Below are 12,299 nucleotides of genomic sequence, written 5' to 3'. Positions count from 1 at the left end.
ATATTTAGGAAGTAATAGCTGAAAATTTCACAAACATGAGAATGGAAAATGACATCCGAATCAGTGAAGCATATAGAACTCCAAATAGCCATAATCAAAATAAAACAACACCCAGACATATAATAATCATGATCCCAGAAATCCAACATCAAAATAGAATATTAAAAGCTGTCAGAGAGAAAGACAGATCACTTATAAAGGAAAGTCTATCAGAATCATAGCAGACTTCTCAGAACAAACAATAAAGTCAAGAAGAGCATGGAGTGAAGTATTTCAGATCCTAAAGGAAAATGATTTCCAATCTAGACTGATGTACATTGCTAAACTGTCCTTCAAAATCGATGGAGACATAAGATCATTTCATGACAAAGAACAGCTGAAGAACTTCACGATCACCAAGCCAACCCAGCAAGGAATACTGAAAAACAGATTAGACACATTTAGGAAAAAACCACCAAGCAAAGCAGACAATTAAACAGAATGGAAAGATAAAAATGCAACAGCAGAAAAATAACATGTCAACAATAAACCAACATATAACAGTTTTAACCATTAATGTAAATGGCCTCAATGCACTAAATAAAAGAAACAGACTGGGAGAATGGATCAAGAAACAACATCCAAGCATATGCTGTCTACAAGAAACCCATCTAACCCAGAAGGATACTCACAGACTGAAAGTCAAAGGATGGAAAACAATACTTCATGCAACAGGAACTGAAAAAAAAGTGAGGGTAGCTATTCTGTTTGCAGACAATGTGAACTTTAAACCAATAATGACTAGAAGAGATAAAGAAGGTCATTACAAACTGGTTAGGGGAAAACTTCAAGAGAAAGACAGATAATAATCTTAAATATACATGTACTAAATTTCAGAGCACCTAGCTATAGAAATTCTGTCTTAACAGAAATGAAAAACCAAATAAGCAGTAACACAATTATAACAGGAGACCTTAACACACCATTGACAGCAAGAGACAGATCAGCCAGACAGCAAATCAGCAAAGAAATAACAGAACTGAATTACACCTGTGAACAAATGGACTTGATAGACATTCCATCCAACAACATCAGAATACACATTCTTCTCAGTAGTATATAGGACATTCTCTAAAATAGACCATATATTACCACACAGAACATATTTAAATAAATGCAAAAGTGTTGAAATTATCTCATGCATGTTATTGGATCATTGTGCCATGAAATTAGAAATTAATGACAAAAGATACTGCAAATTTCCCACAAACACATGAAAACTGAATAACACACTCTTGAGTAATCAGTGGGTCACAAGGGCAATTAAAGAAGAAATTAAACAATACCTACAAGCAAACAAAAATAGAAATACAGCTTACCAGAGTCTGTGGAATGCAGTGAAAGCTGTTGTATTGCACTGATTTTCCGCATCAGGAAGACAGAATGAATAGAGATAAATAACCTGATGCTACACCTCAAACATCTAGAAAAAGAAGAGCAAGTCAAGCCCAAACCAAAAAGAAGGGAGGAAATTATAAAAATCAGAGCAGAAATTAATGCAATAGAGACTAAGAAAACAATCCAAAGAATCAATGAATCAAAGAGTTGGTTTTTTGAAAGAATAAATAAAACTGATAAGCCCCTAGACAACCTTATTAAAAAAATGGAAGAAAAAGCTCAAATTCATGCAATAAGGAATGAAAAAGGTGAAATCACTACATATTCTGTAGAAATACAGAGGATCATCAACACGTATTTCGAAAAACTCTACTCGCATAGGTTTGGTAATACAGAAGAGATTGACAGATTCCTAGTAATATGTGAAGTACCAAAGCTAGGTCAAGAAGATGTAAAACTGCTGACTAACCCAATTTCTATTAATGAAATTCATAATGTAATTAAGTCCATATCTACAAAGAAGATCCCAGGCCCAGACGGATTCACTACAGAATTCTACAAGAAATACAAAGAAGAATTAATGCTCGATGCTCCTCAAAGTCTTCAGTGAAATTGAAATGGAAGCAATCCTTTCTAAGTCATTCCTGGAAGCAAATATTACTCTAATACCAAAACCTGAGAAAGACCCAACTATAAAAGAGAATTACAGGCCAGTCTCCCTAATGAACACAGATGCAAAATCCTCAGTGAAATATTGGCAAATAGGATGCAGCAAATCATCAAGAAGATTATACACCACGACCAAGTGGGATTCATCCCAGGCATGCAGGGATGGTTCAACATACATAAATCAATAAATGTAATTTACCATATCAATAAAGCCTAAAGTAAAAATCACATGATCATTTCTATAGATGCAGAAAAAGCTTTTAATAAGGTCCAACATTCATTCATGATAAGAACCATTCAGAAAGTTGGAATAGATGGTCTTTACCTCAATATGATAAAGGCCATCTATTAGAAACCAACAGCCAGTACCATGCTAAATGGCCAAAACCCGAAAGCCTTTACCTTGAAATCAGGCACAAGACAAGGATGTCCCTTATCACCACTGTCATGTAATATAGTCCTGGAAATACTAGCCAGAGCAATTAGACAAGAGAGAGAAATAAAAGGGGAAAAGATAGGAAAAGAAGAAGTTAAATTATCATTATTTGCAGATGACGTGATACTCTACATAGAAGATCCCCAAAACTCCATTGAAAGACTCCTAGATATAATAAATAAGTTCAACAATGTAGTTGGATAAAAAATCAATACTCAAAAATCAATAGCATTTCTATACACTAACAACAAGATCACAGAGAAATAAATAATAGAAGCCACATCCTTCACACTAGCAACCAAAAAAAAATGAAATTTTTAGGAATTATTCTCATGAAAGAAGTGAAAGATCTATATAGGGAAAATTATAATACACTTAAAAAAATTGAAGTCGGTCTCAGAAAATGGAAAGACATACCTTGTTCATGGTAAGAATAAACAATGTGAAACATTGTGAAAATGGTCATTCTCCCAAAACTGTTACATACATTCAATGCAATCACAGTAAAAATACCATCAACACACCTCACAGATCTTGAGAAATCACTCCTAAAATTCATCTGGAACCAGAAGAGACCTAGTATAGCAAAGACAATTCTAAGCAGCAAAGGCAAGGCAGGAGGCATCACAATCCCTGACTTGACGTTACACTACAAAGCAACTGTAGTAAAATCAACACGGTACTGGAATCAAAACAGAACCAAAGAACAATGGAATAGATTAGAAGATACAACATCACCTGCAAACATACTCAACCACCTTATCTTGATAAAGGTGCCAAACATGTTCACTGGAAGAATGACAGTCTCCATTAACAAATGGTGTTGGAAAAACTGGCTCTCCATATGCCAAAAACTAAAGCTAGACCCATGCCTGTCACCATGTACTAAATTAAAATCTAAATGGATCAAACATCTGCATATTAAAACAGAAACACTAAATCTATTCGAAGACAAAGTGGGTAAAAACCTTGAAGACATAAGGGTAGGTAGAGAGTTCATTAAGAGGAATCAAACTGCACAGGAAATACTTCCCAGAATCAACAACTGAGATCACGTCTTATTAAAAAGTTCCTGCATGTCAAAAGAAATCTCTACCACATGAAAAGAAAACCTACAAACTGGGAAACAATCTTAGTAAACTGTCCCTCAGACAAAGGACTTCTGTCTAAAACATATAAGGAATGAAAAAAATCAGACGCTCAAAATTTAAGGATCCAATGCAAACATGGGCATCCGAGACAAATACTTTCTCAGATGAAGAAATACAAATGGCAAATAAATACATGAAAAGATGTTCATCATCATTACTCATTAGAGAAATGCACATTAAAACCACACTGAGATTCCATCTCTCTCCTGAAAGAATGGCCAGAATCAAGAAAACTACCAACAACAAATGCTAGAGAGGCTGTGGGGAAAAAGGAACTCTCCTGCACTGTTGGTGGGAGTGTAGACTGGTACAACCATTGTGGAGGTTAGTTTGGAGATTTCTCAGAAAGCTTGGATTGAAGGTCCCATTTGTTTCAGCTATTCCACTTCTAGGCATATTCCCAGAAGAAATGAGAGCATCTTACAACGGTGATATATGTGCACTCATGTTTATAGCAGCACAATTTGTAATAGCCAGATCTTGGAAACAACATAAGTGTCCATCAATTGAGGAATGGATAAAAAAGATGAGGTATTATTATACAACGGAGTACTGATCAGCTATAAAGAATGATCACATTGAGATATTTATAAATAAATGGGTGCAGCTTGAGACCATACTCCTCAGTGAAATAAATAAAACTCACGTGTATACGTACCAAATAGTTTTCCTAGTGTAAGAAATGGTAAGAATACATAAAAGTATGTGGTAATCATGATCCCCATTATATTGTTTTGAAGCCTTGTAATGTTTTCATTCATTAATTGGAATGTTTTTTTTCTGGGGTGTTTGATTTTATTGTCTGTGATGGTATGAACAGTTATTTTGAAGAAAACAAGACAGTATAATAGCTAGTGCTGACCATGTTGTATCTTATTGTATATTATTATACATGATAGTATAAACAAAATTTTTATAGATAAAGAGATAATATAGAAACCATTCTTCATTTTCTCTTAGTTTCTTCTAAATACCCTGTAATACTTTCATTCTCTTGAATGGTTTTGCACTGTCTTGTTATGTTTGATTCTATAGTATATGAAGGTATACTCAAATATTTAAAGGAAAGAGACCCTAAGGTAACTACTGTTATATCAGGTTATCTTGTGGTGAAACACTATGTTCCTTAAATTGTTCTGTTCTGACCTAGGTTGTTCTCTTTTATCTTAATCTCCTTCATTATTTTTAAATAAAAAAGTATTCTTATTGGGCTGGGAATATGGCAGGTCAATAAACAGCAAAGTAAAATCTTTTCTGAGAGAAACAGTTTAGATGCTGGAATATAACATCCTGGAGAAGACCAGATGGAAGCAGATAGATCCTCTACACCCAGGAAGAAACTAAAGTGGAAATGAAAGAAGGAAAGAAAGAAAGAAAGAAATAGAAAAAAAGTGGACAGAAGGCTGTAGCCAGACGCACTCTAATCAGAACTGGTTCCACTGTGTGTGAAATGCCACTGGAATCCAAAGACACATGGTCATGGTGAAGCTGGGGATTGGCAAGGCCGAAGGTCTTGGTGGGTGATGTGGTTATGCAGGGGAATGGCAGGCTGGAGAACTGCACCACCTTGTGGTGAGGGTGGGGAACTTAGTCCTCCTGTGAGAGTGGATGATTGGCTGGGTGACATTTTGGAGTTGGGCAGGGTAAGCCTGGAACCAGAACTGCTGCCAGCTTCATTCAGCCACTCCTAGTGCAGAGCATATTAGTGAGAACTGCTTGGACTGAGTCCCGTCCCTGTGTGCTATCCAATAGCCAATATTGAGATTTCCCTGAAGCTATTCCTAACTGGCCCCAACTGTGTGGCATACACTAATGTGGGGAAGACTCCCAGTGATTGACCAGCTCAGCAGGGAGGGGCCAGCCTGCCCCACCCCTGCTTGTACTCCAGTGGTCACCAGCAGAGGGGGGAGGGCAGCAACTCCTAACCAGTATGCTTCACAGAAAATATAACCAGTGCGGGAAGTGCTGGAGACCCCTACTATCCACTTGTCAGGAAGAAACCAGAAACATGACAAAAGGAAGAAACAAAAGGAAGTCTCCAGCCTCCAACCCAAGCAGTACTAGCCCAGGAGAGGTGGATATGGAAGAGACTGTGGTTGCACACCTGCAGTTTCTGAAGAGGGAGCATCTGATACAAAGAAACATCTTTGTGAAATTATAAAAGAACTTAACACAGAAATACTAATACAAGTCAAAGAAGATATAAGAAAAATAAAAAATAAATGCTAAGCACCTCTCAATAAGACACAGATGAAAGAATAGAGGAACATAGAAAAAGTAGAGAAACTTTCAATGAAGAATATAAAAAAGACTGTAATACATGAAACAGATTCAAAGTGATTACCACGAAATTAAAACTCCATTGAAAGCTGGCAAAACTGCTTGAAAGAAACTAAAGATAGACTATGAGGCCTTGAAGACAGGTTTGCAACTTGTGATTGCAAAAGGAAAGATCTCTTAAAAATAACAATGAACCAGGAAGTAAAAATAAAAAGGCTAGAAGATGACAAGAGGATCTATAATTTAAGGATAAAAAATGTGAGTGAAAAATCAGGGGTAAACACAAATGAAATACAAAGGCTATTTACAGAAATAATTAGGGAAAACTTCCCAAGTATAAGAAAAGGAAATGATATTCAAATATATGAAACATAGAGAACTACAGCCAGCTATAACCAAAATAGATCCACACCCAGATATATAATATTCCAGATTCCAGAAATTCAATACAAGAACAGAATATCAAAAGCTGTCAGAGAAAAGAAACAGATCACCTACAAAGGAAAACCCATCAGAATCATGACAGACTTCTTGATACAAACCATCAAATCAAGAAAAGCTTAGAGTGAAGTATTTCAAGTCCTGAAAGAAAATAACCTCCAGTCTAGATTGATGTAACCTGCAAAACTATCTCAAAATTAATGGAGAAACAAGATGCTTCGATGACAAAGAGGAACTGGGGGAGTTCATGACCACCAATTCAACCCTGCAGAAAATACAGAAGGGCATTCTAAAGACAGAAAAAAGACCATAGCTTCAGGCACAGCAGCAGAGGGGGCTCGCTGAATGGGGCAGACACTGGAATGAAGGGGAAAAGTAGAAAAACAATGATAGAACAATAGCTTGGCAGAGATGAGGCAGAAAGATTGGCCATAATTGCTAACATGGAAGGCCTTGATAAGCTAATAAAAAGAAATATAGGCATAGTGGGTCACGAGATAGGGTTCATCAAGATGTTCTATATAAGAAATATGATTAAGCTGAAAGAGGATTTATGGACTGAATGGTCAAAGATGACAAAATAATGCTCTATGTGACAACAAACCAGAAAAAAAGTGAGGGTGCAGCTTCAGCTGCAGATTTGTTGGAAAGACATAGCACATTTATACAATGGAGAACTACTCAGCTATAAGGAAGAAAAACCTTGGGGCTCTTGTGGGTTGAGATCAAGCTCAACTTGAGATCAAGATCAGGGGTAGAAAGATTCAGAACCACTTAGGTAAATAGTGGGTTCCTCACACTCATCTAAAAAAGGAATTAATGGGGTACAAAATGTACAGTGCACCCTGGGAAAGTGAAAGGGGAGGAACTGTCTAAATAGGGAAGGCAGAGGACACTGTTAACCTTGTATCATGATTTGAAACACATATTGTTTTCACTGCTCTGTTTCGTTTGGTTATATTCTGTTCCAGTTTGTCTACTTGTACTGTATTTGATGGCATGGACTGCTATCCCAAAGACAGCAGAATATGCTATGGTAACCATTTTTAATTTCCTATTAACTTAATCTAAAGCCTTGTATTGATTTCACTGTCTTGACTGATTTTATTTGAATCTGTTATTTTTGATAGTATCAAGACTGAGAGTGTAGACAAATACTCTGAAGACAATAAGATTCACTATGATTCCCATTCTGGTTTGACTATTACCTTCTTTTGAAGTCCTATAATATCTCCAATGTTTCATTTTATTGATTCTGTTCTGTATTGCTATGTTCAATCTTATTGTGCCTGATGATATGAGCAATTCTATTGATGATAAAAAGAGAAAGTATGGTAACCATTGTAGATCACTTTGCTTTTTTTTTTTGCATTTTGAGTTTAAGTCATGTACTATGTCCATCCTTTTGTTTTGACTGACCCTGTTTTGTTTTTCCTCATTGGGCTTTATTCTCTTCAAAATAAAAATAAAAAGATATTCTTATTTTCCTGTAAACCGGTATGCAATGCCATTTGGGAGAAAGAACATCATTTAATCATATCAAATACCAAGCATTACAGTGCAGTAGCACCTTTAAATTTCTTTTAGGTACATAGAATTGTAAAAATTTTGAATGCAAAGTGTAAGAATTAATGTTCATTTAACCAATTAAGAACATGTACTTTTAAGCAGAACATTGTGTTGCACATCTGCAATCATACAACTCAGGAAACTGAGACAGGAGAATCACTTGAGTTTGAGGCCAGCCTGAATCTCACAGTGGAATACTGTCTCAAAAAGATAAACAAACAGATAAACAATACACATAGTTTTCATAGAACAATATTATCTCTTATTGACTAAGAGAAACATCGTTTTTCTAAGCATAATGACTATAAGCAATACATAAAGTCACAATTCAGTAAAACAATTGTTACTCTTACAGCATATTAAGAAATTTCATTCACTTTCTTGTCATTCACAAAATATACCCACAATTCAAAGGAGAAGTGATTTATTTTACTCAGTTTCAGCCCGTGGACAGCTGGCTCCAAGGCAGAGATGGCATGGGAGGGCATGACAGAGAAAAGCTGTTTGAACCATGGCAGCCAGACAACACAGAGTTAAGGAAGAAGCCAGGGACAAAAATACATGTTTCTGAGTCACACACCCGGTAACTCACCTCCAATTAAGGACCCACCTCCCAGAAACACATTCAGTTACTGAACTCATCAACAGGTGAATCCACTGATCAGTAAAGTGCCCCACAATCCAGTCGATATCTCATCAAATAAGCTCAGTTTCTGGGACTGAAAGGAACCTAACCTCAGTGGGAGCCTCACTTCAACTTACAAAACTATTTCCTGTCATAATAGTTGGTGAAAGTTTGTTTTTTTTTTGGACAAAGCCAATTAGCAAACACAGATAGCCATCCAAGTACCAGATAAATCTAGCATGAATGTGTAACAAATACAAATTTTGTTGTCAAGTTCTATTCCTTAAGAACTAGTTACTCAGAACTCTGCAGTCTCGCTGTTTGAATTCCCATTTTACATTTTTGTATCTTGAAAGACTATTTGTAAAACGACAATATGTAAACATCAACTAGTGATTTCTTACTGTTTATTTTTTTCTCTGAATGTATGTATTATTTCTACCTATTTTCTGTTTTGTTTAGTCTTTCTTTAAATAAAAATTTAAAAAAGTTAGATACCCTCAAATTTAAAGACACAGTTAAAAAAACGGGCATGTGAAATTAACAGATAACTTCTCCAGTGAAGAAGTATAAAAGACAATAAGTACATGAAAAGAAGTTTAGCATCAAGAAATTCAAATTAATACATCATTTTTACTCAAATGAAAACATTTTACTTTAGAAAGAATGGCTGCCATCAAGAAATCAGCCAATAACAAGTATTGACAAGACTGTAGGGATAAAAGAACTCTTCTCCATTGTTAGTGGGTGTGTAAACTGATACAGCCATTATGAAAATATATATGGAAGGGGCTGGGGATTTAGCTCAGCTGCATAAGCGCCTGCCTTGAAAGCAGGCAGTCGTGAGTTCAATTCCTGGAGCCGATAAAAACGAAAAAGACCAAAAAAAAAAAATATATATATATATATATATGGAGATTTTTCAAAAATATGAAAAGAGACATTCCATTTGACCCTCTTATCTGCTTCTCCATATCTTACCAAGAGAGCTAAACATACCATAATGATGTATGCATACCCATATTTATAGTAGCACAATGCATAATTGCTAAATGTTGGAAACAGTTTTTATGTCCATCACATTAGATTAATGGATAAAGAAAATATATTTATACACAATCAGGTACTTCTCCAATGTAAAGATAGACAAATTTGAATCATTTGTAGGAAATGAATGTAGCTTGAGACAATAATGATAAGCAAATTAAATCAGACTCAACCTTAAATATCACAAAATTTCTCTTATATGAAAAATACCAATAGAAAAATAAAGTGAAAAAAAGAACCAGCTATTGTTTTCTTTGAAAATACGTAAGTAATGGGTGGTATTTGTTTGGCCATGGTGATATAACAAGAAAATTAATATCCTCAGCTCGTGACACAGAACTCATATAAACATTGCCATTTTCTAAATGATGGTGCTACCAGATGCCCAGTGGTCCTTTCCAAGCTACTGTTGTCCTGTTTAAGGAACTGGATGTGACAACCGAAGAATGTAAAATGTTAGCTTTTAAGTAAGGTGAAATAAGAAGAAAAAAAGGTAACAGATATAAATAAAAATAAAAGATAACAGAGAATAAAATATGCATGAATAAAAGATAATAGAAAAGAAAATATGCCTTACACATAGACCAGGCCACAGCAAGAGCAAAAAGCCAATGACCACTGAACTAATGGCTGCTGTCTTTTACATCCTCCTTCTGATGTCAGATCCAGGCCATCACACACAGAGTTCTAAAGCTGCTCTGTGCACACATCCTGGCTGTAATGGACAGGTCTCCTTAATTGGCAGGTTATATTCCAATTACCCTACAGATTTGCCTTTCCCTAATCTCCTGCCCCAATTGGAATATCTTTTATCATTCATTAACAAATCTGTTTCTACCACATTTAAGTTTACACTAGTAAAATAATTCAAGGTAGAGGTCCTGTGATTAAGTCACGAGAAGGACCCACCATGTGATTAGAAGGTGGAACTTTCATCCTGGTGGAAGGAGGGAGATATGGTTTTAAATATTCTTGAACAGTCTATCTGCTCTCCAAACTGGCCAACTCATGCCCTGCAAGGAAAGAAGAGAGACCTAGGCTTGACAGGTTATTGAGAATGGAGAGAGAGGTGTCTAGCATTTATTTACTGAATGTGTGTGCATTCAAATGTGAGTGGTGTGGGGTGGAAATTTGGAGACCTAGTATGCAGTACAAAGACTCTGATGTTTAAACAGCACTTAGCCTGCAGAAAGGTGATGAAAGTAGAAGATAACTGAACAAAAATATTTTGAATTCAGGTATTTTCTCTATAATCTTTTAGTTTCTTTCTCTCTCTGTTTCTGTGTGCTGCATACCATCAGTATGTATTGACGTCAAGGAGAATTAGTAGTACTAATAAAATGAACTTTCTATAGAGTACATGTTTTGACATATTAGAAGAGGATTTTTGATGTTTCCACTAACTATAATCTATTCTGCTCTTCTCTGGTGTACATTATACTGTGAATGTTTGACTTTAGTGGACTCTTCCCATCACCCTCAGTGTTTATGTCCCTACCTGCTGTTCTCAGGTTTCATTACACTGATAGAGCCCAGGCCAGTGCAATTTGACCCAAAATATAATGATTTGAGGCTAAAGAATTCTTCCCATGTAGTTTCCTAGAGTAAGAAAACACAAAGCCTTCACTGTATGGAAAATAAGATTCCCAGATCAGGAAGCTCAGTGTCTCACAATGAAAAGATAAGATGGAAGGACAAGAAAGGATGGAGGGGTGGTGGTGGAGAGAAGAGATTCACAGCAATCATAGCAGACATTAGTGAACTGTGGGCTTTGATGTCTTAGAAGATTCCCAGTGTTCTGGTCTTTCATGGTGGGATCTCATCTGGGCCTGGCAGTTTGTAAGCTCATGAGAATATCTATCTATCTATCTATCTATCTATCTATCTATCTATCTATCTATCTATCTGTCTGTCTGTCTGTCTGTCTATCTATCTATCTATCTATCTATCTATCTAATTAGCTAGCTAGCTAGCTAGCTATATAGACATACATATTTAGCTCAGTTACAGGAATGAAATACAATTCTTTTTTCATATTGGAAGTCACAATGAGAGTTGAAAACATCACTTGAAAACTACCTGCTCTTCATGGAAGCAGTTTCAGGAATGCCTTCTCCCAACTCTGGCTTGGTCCTGCCTGTCTTTCCAACTGATTACATGGAAAGATCCTCAAATCCTCAACAAGAGGTGTAAGGAACTTCTCTTCAGTGGTCATATGCTGTTATGTGGACATCTCAATTACATTTCTTCTCAGGAAAAAAATCTGTAAAGTGAATGTTTCTCACACATGATCCTTCAGAAGGGTATGGATAAATTAGACACTCATTAACAGTCCAGATGAGCTTGGCAGCTCAGGATACAGAGGATCCAATATCCTTGGTACTCTAAAGTTATAGCCTGAACCCTAATTTAAGACTTATTAGTCAAATCAAAATATGCAGGACCATCAGGTGATCCCACTAACTATAGTCTTTTGGGATTTCTATGTTGAAGCTGTGAGCTAAGATTAAGGCTCTTGGGGTATGTGGCAGGCTCTGAATGAGGTAAGGTGAGTGACCTCCTCATTACAGGATCTCATTTATGGAATCTAATCTGTGTACTGAACTCCAAAATATCCTGACCTTCAGGATATTTTGCCTTGAGTGCTTGAGTTGATCATTTGGAAAATTAGTAGACTTAAAATACCAGGAGAGACCCCTCCTGT

This window comes from Cavia porcellus, unplaced genomic scaffold (assembly GCF_034190915.1).
Source record: "Cavia porcellus strain 051 isolate PalLab524CR breed Dunkin Hartley unplaced genomic scaffold, mCavPor4.1 scaffold_8, whole genome shotgun sequence".
NCBI lineage: Eukaryota > Metazoa > Chordata > Mammalia > Rodentia > Caviidae > Cavia > Cavia porcellus.
Note: the sequence above shows the minus strand (reverse complement) of the source record.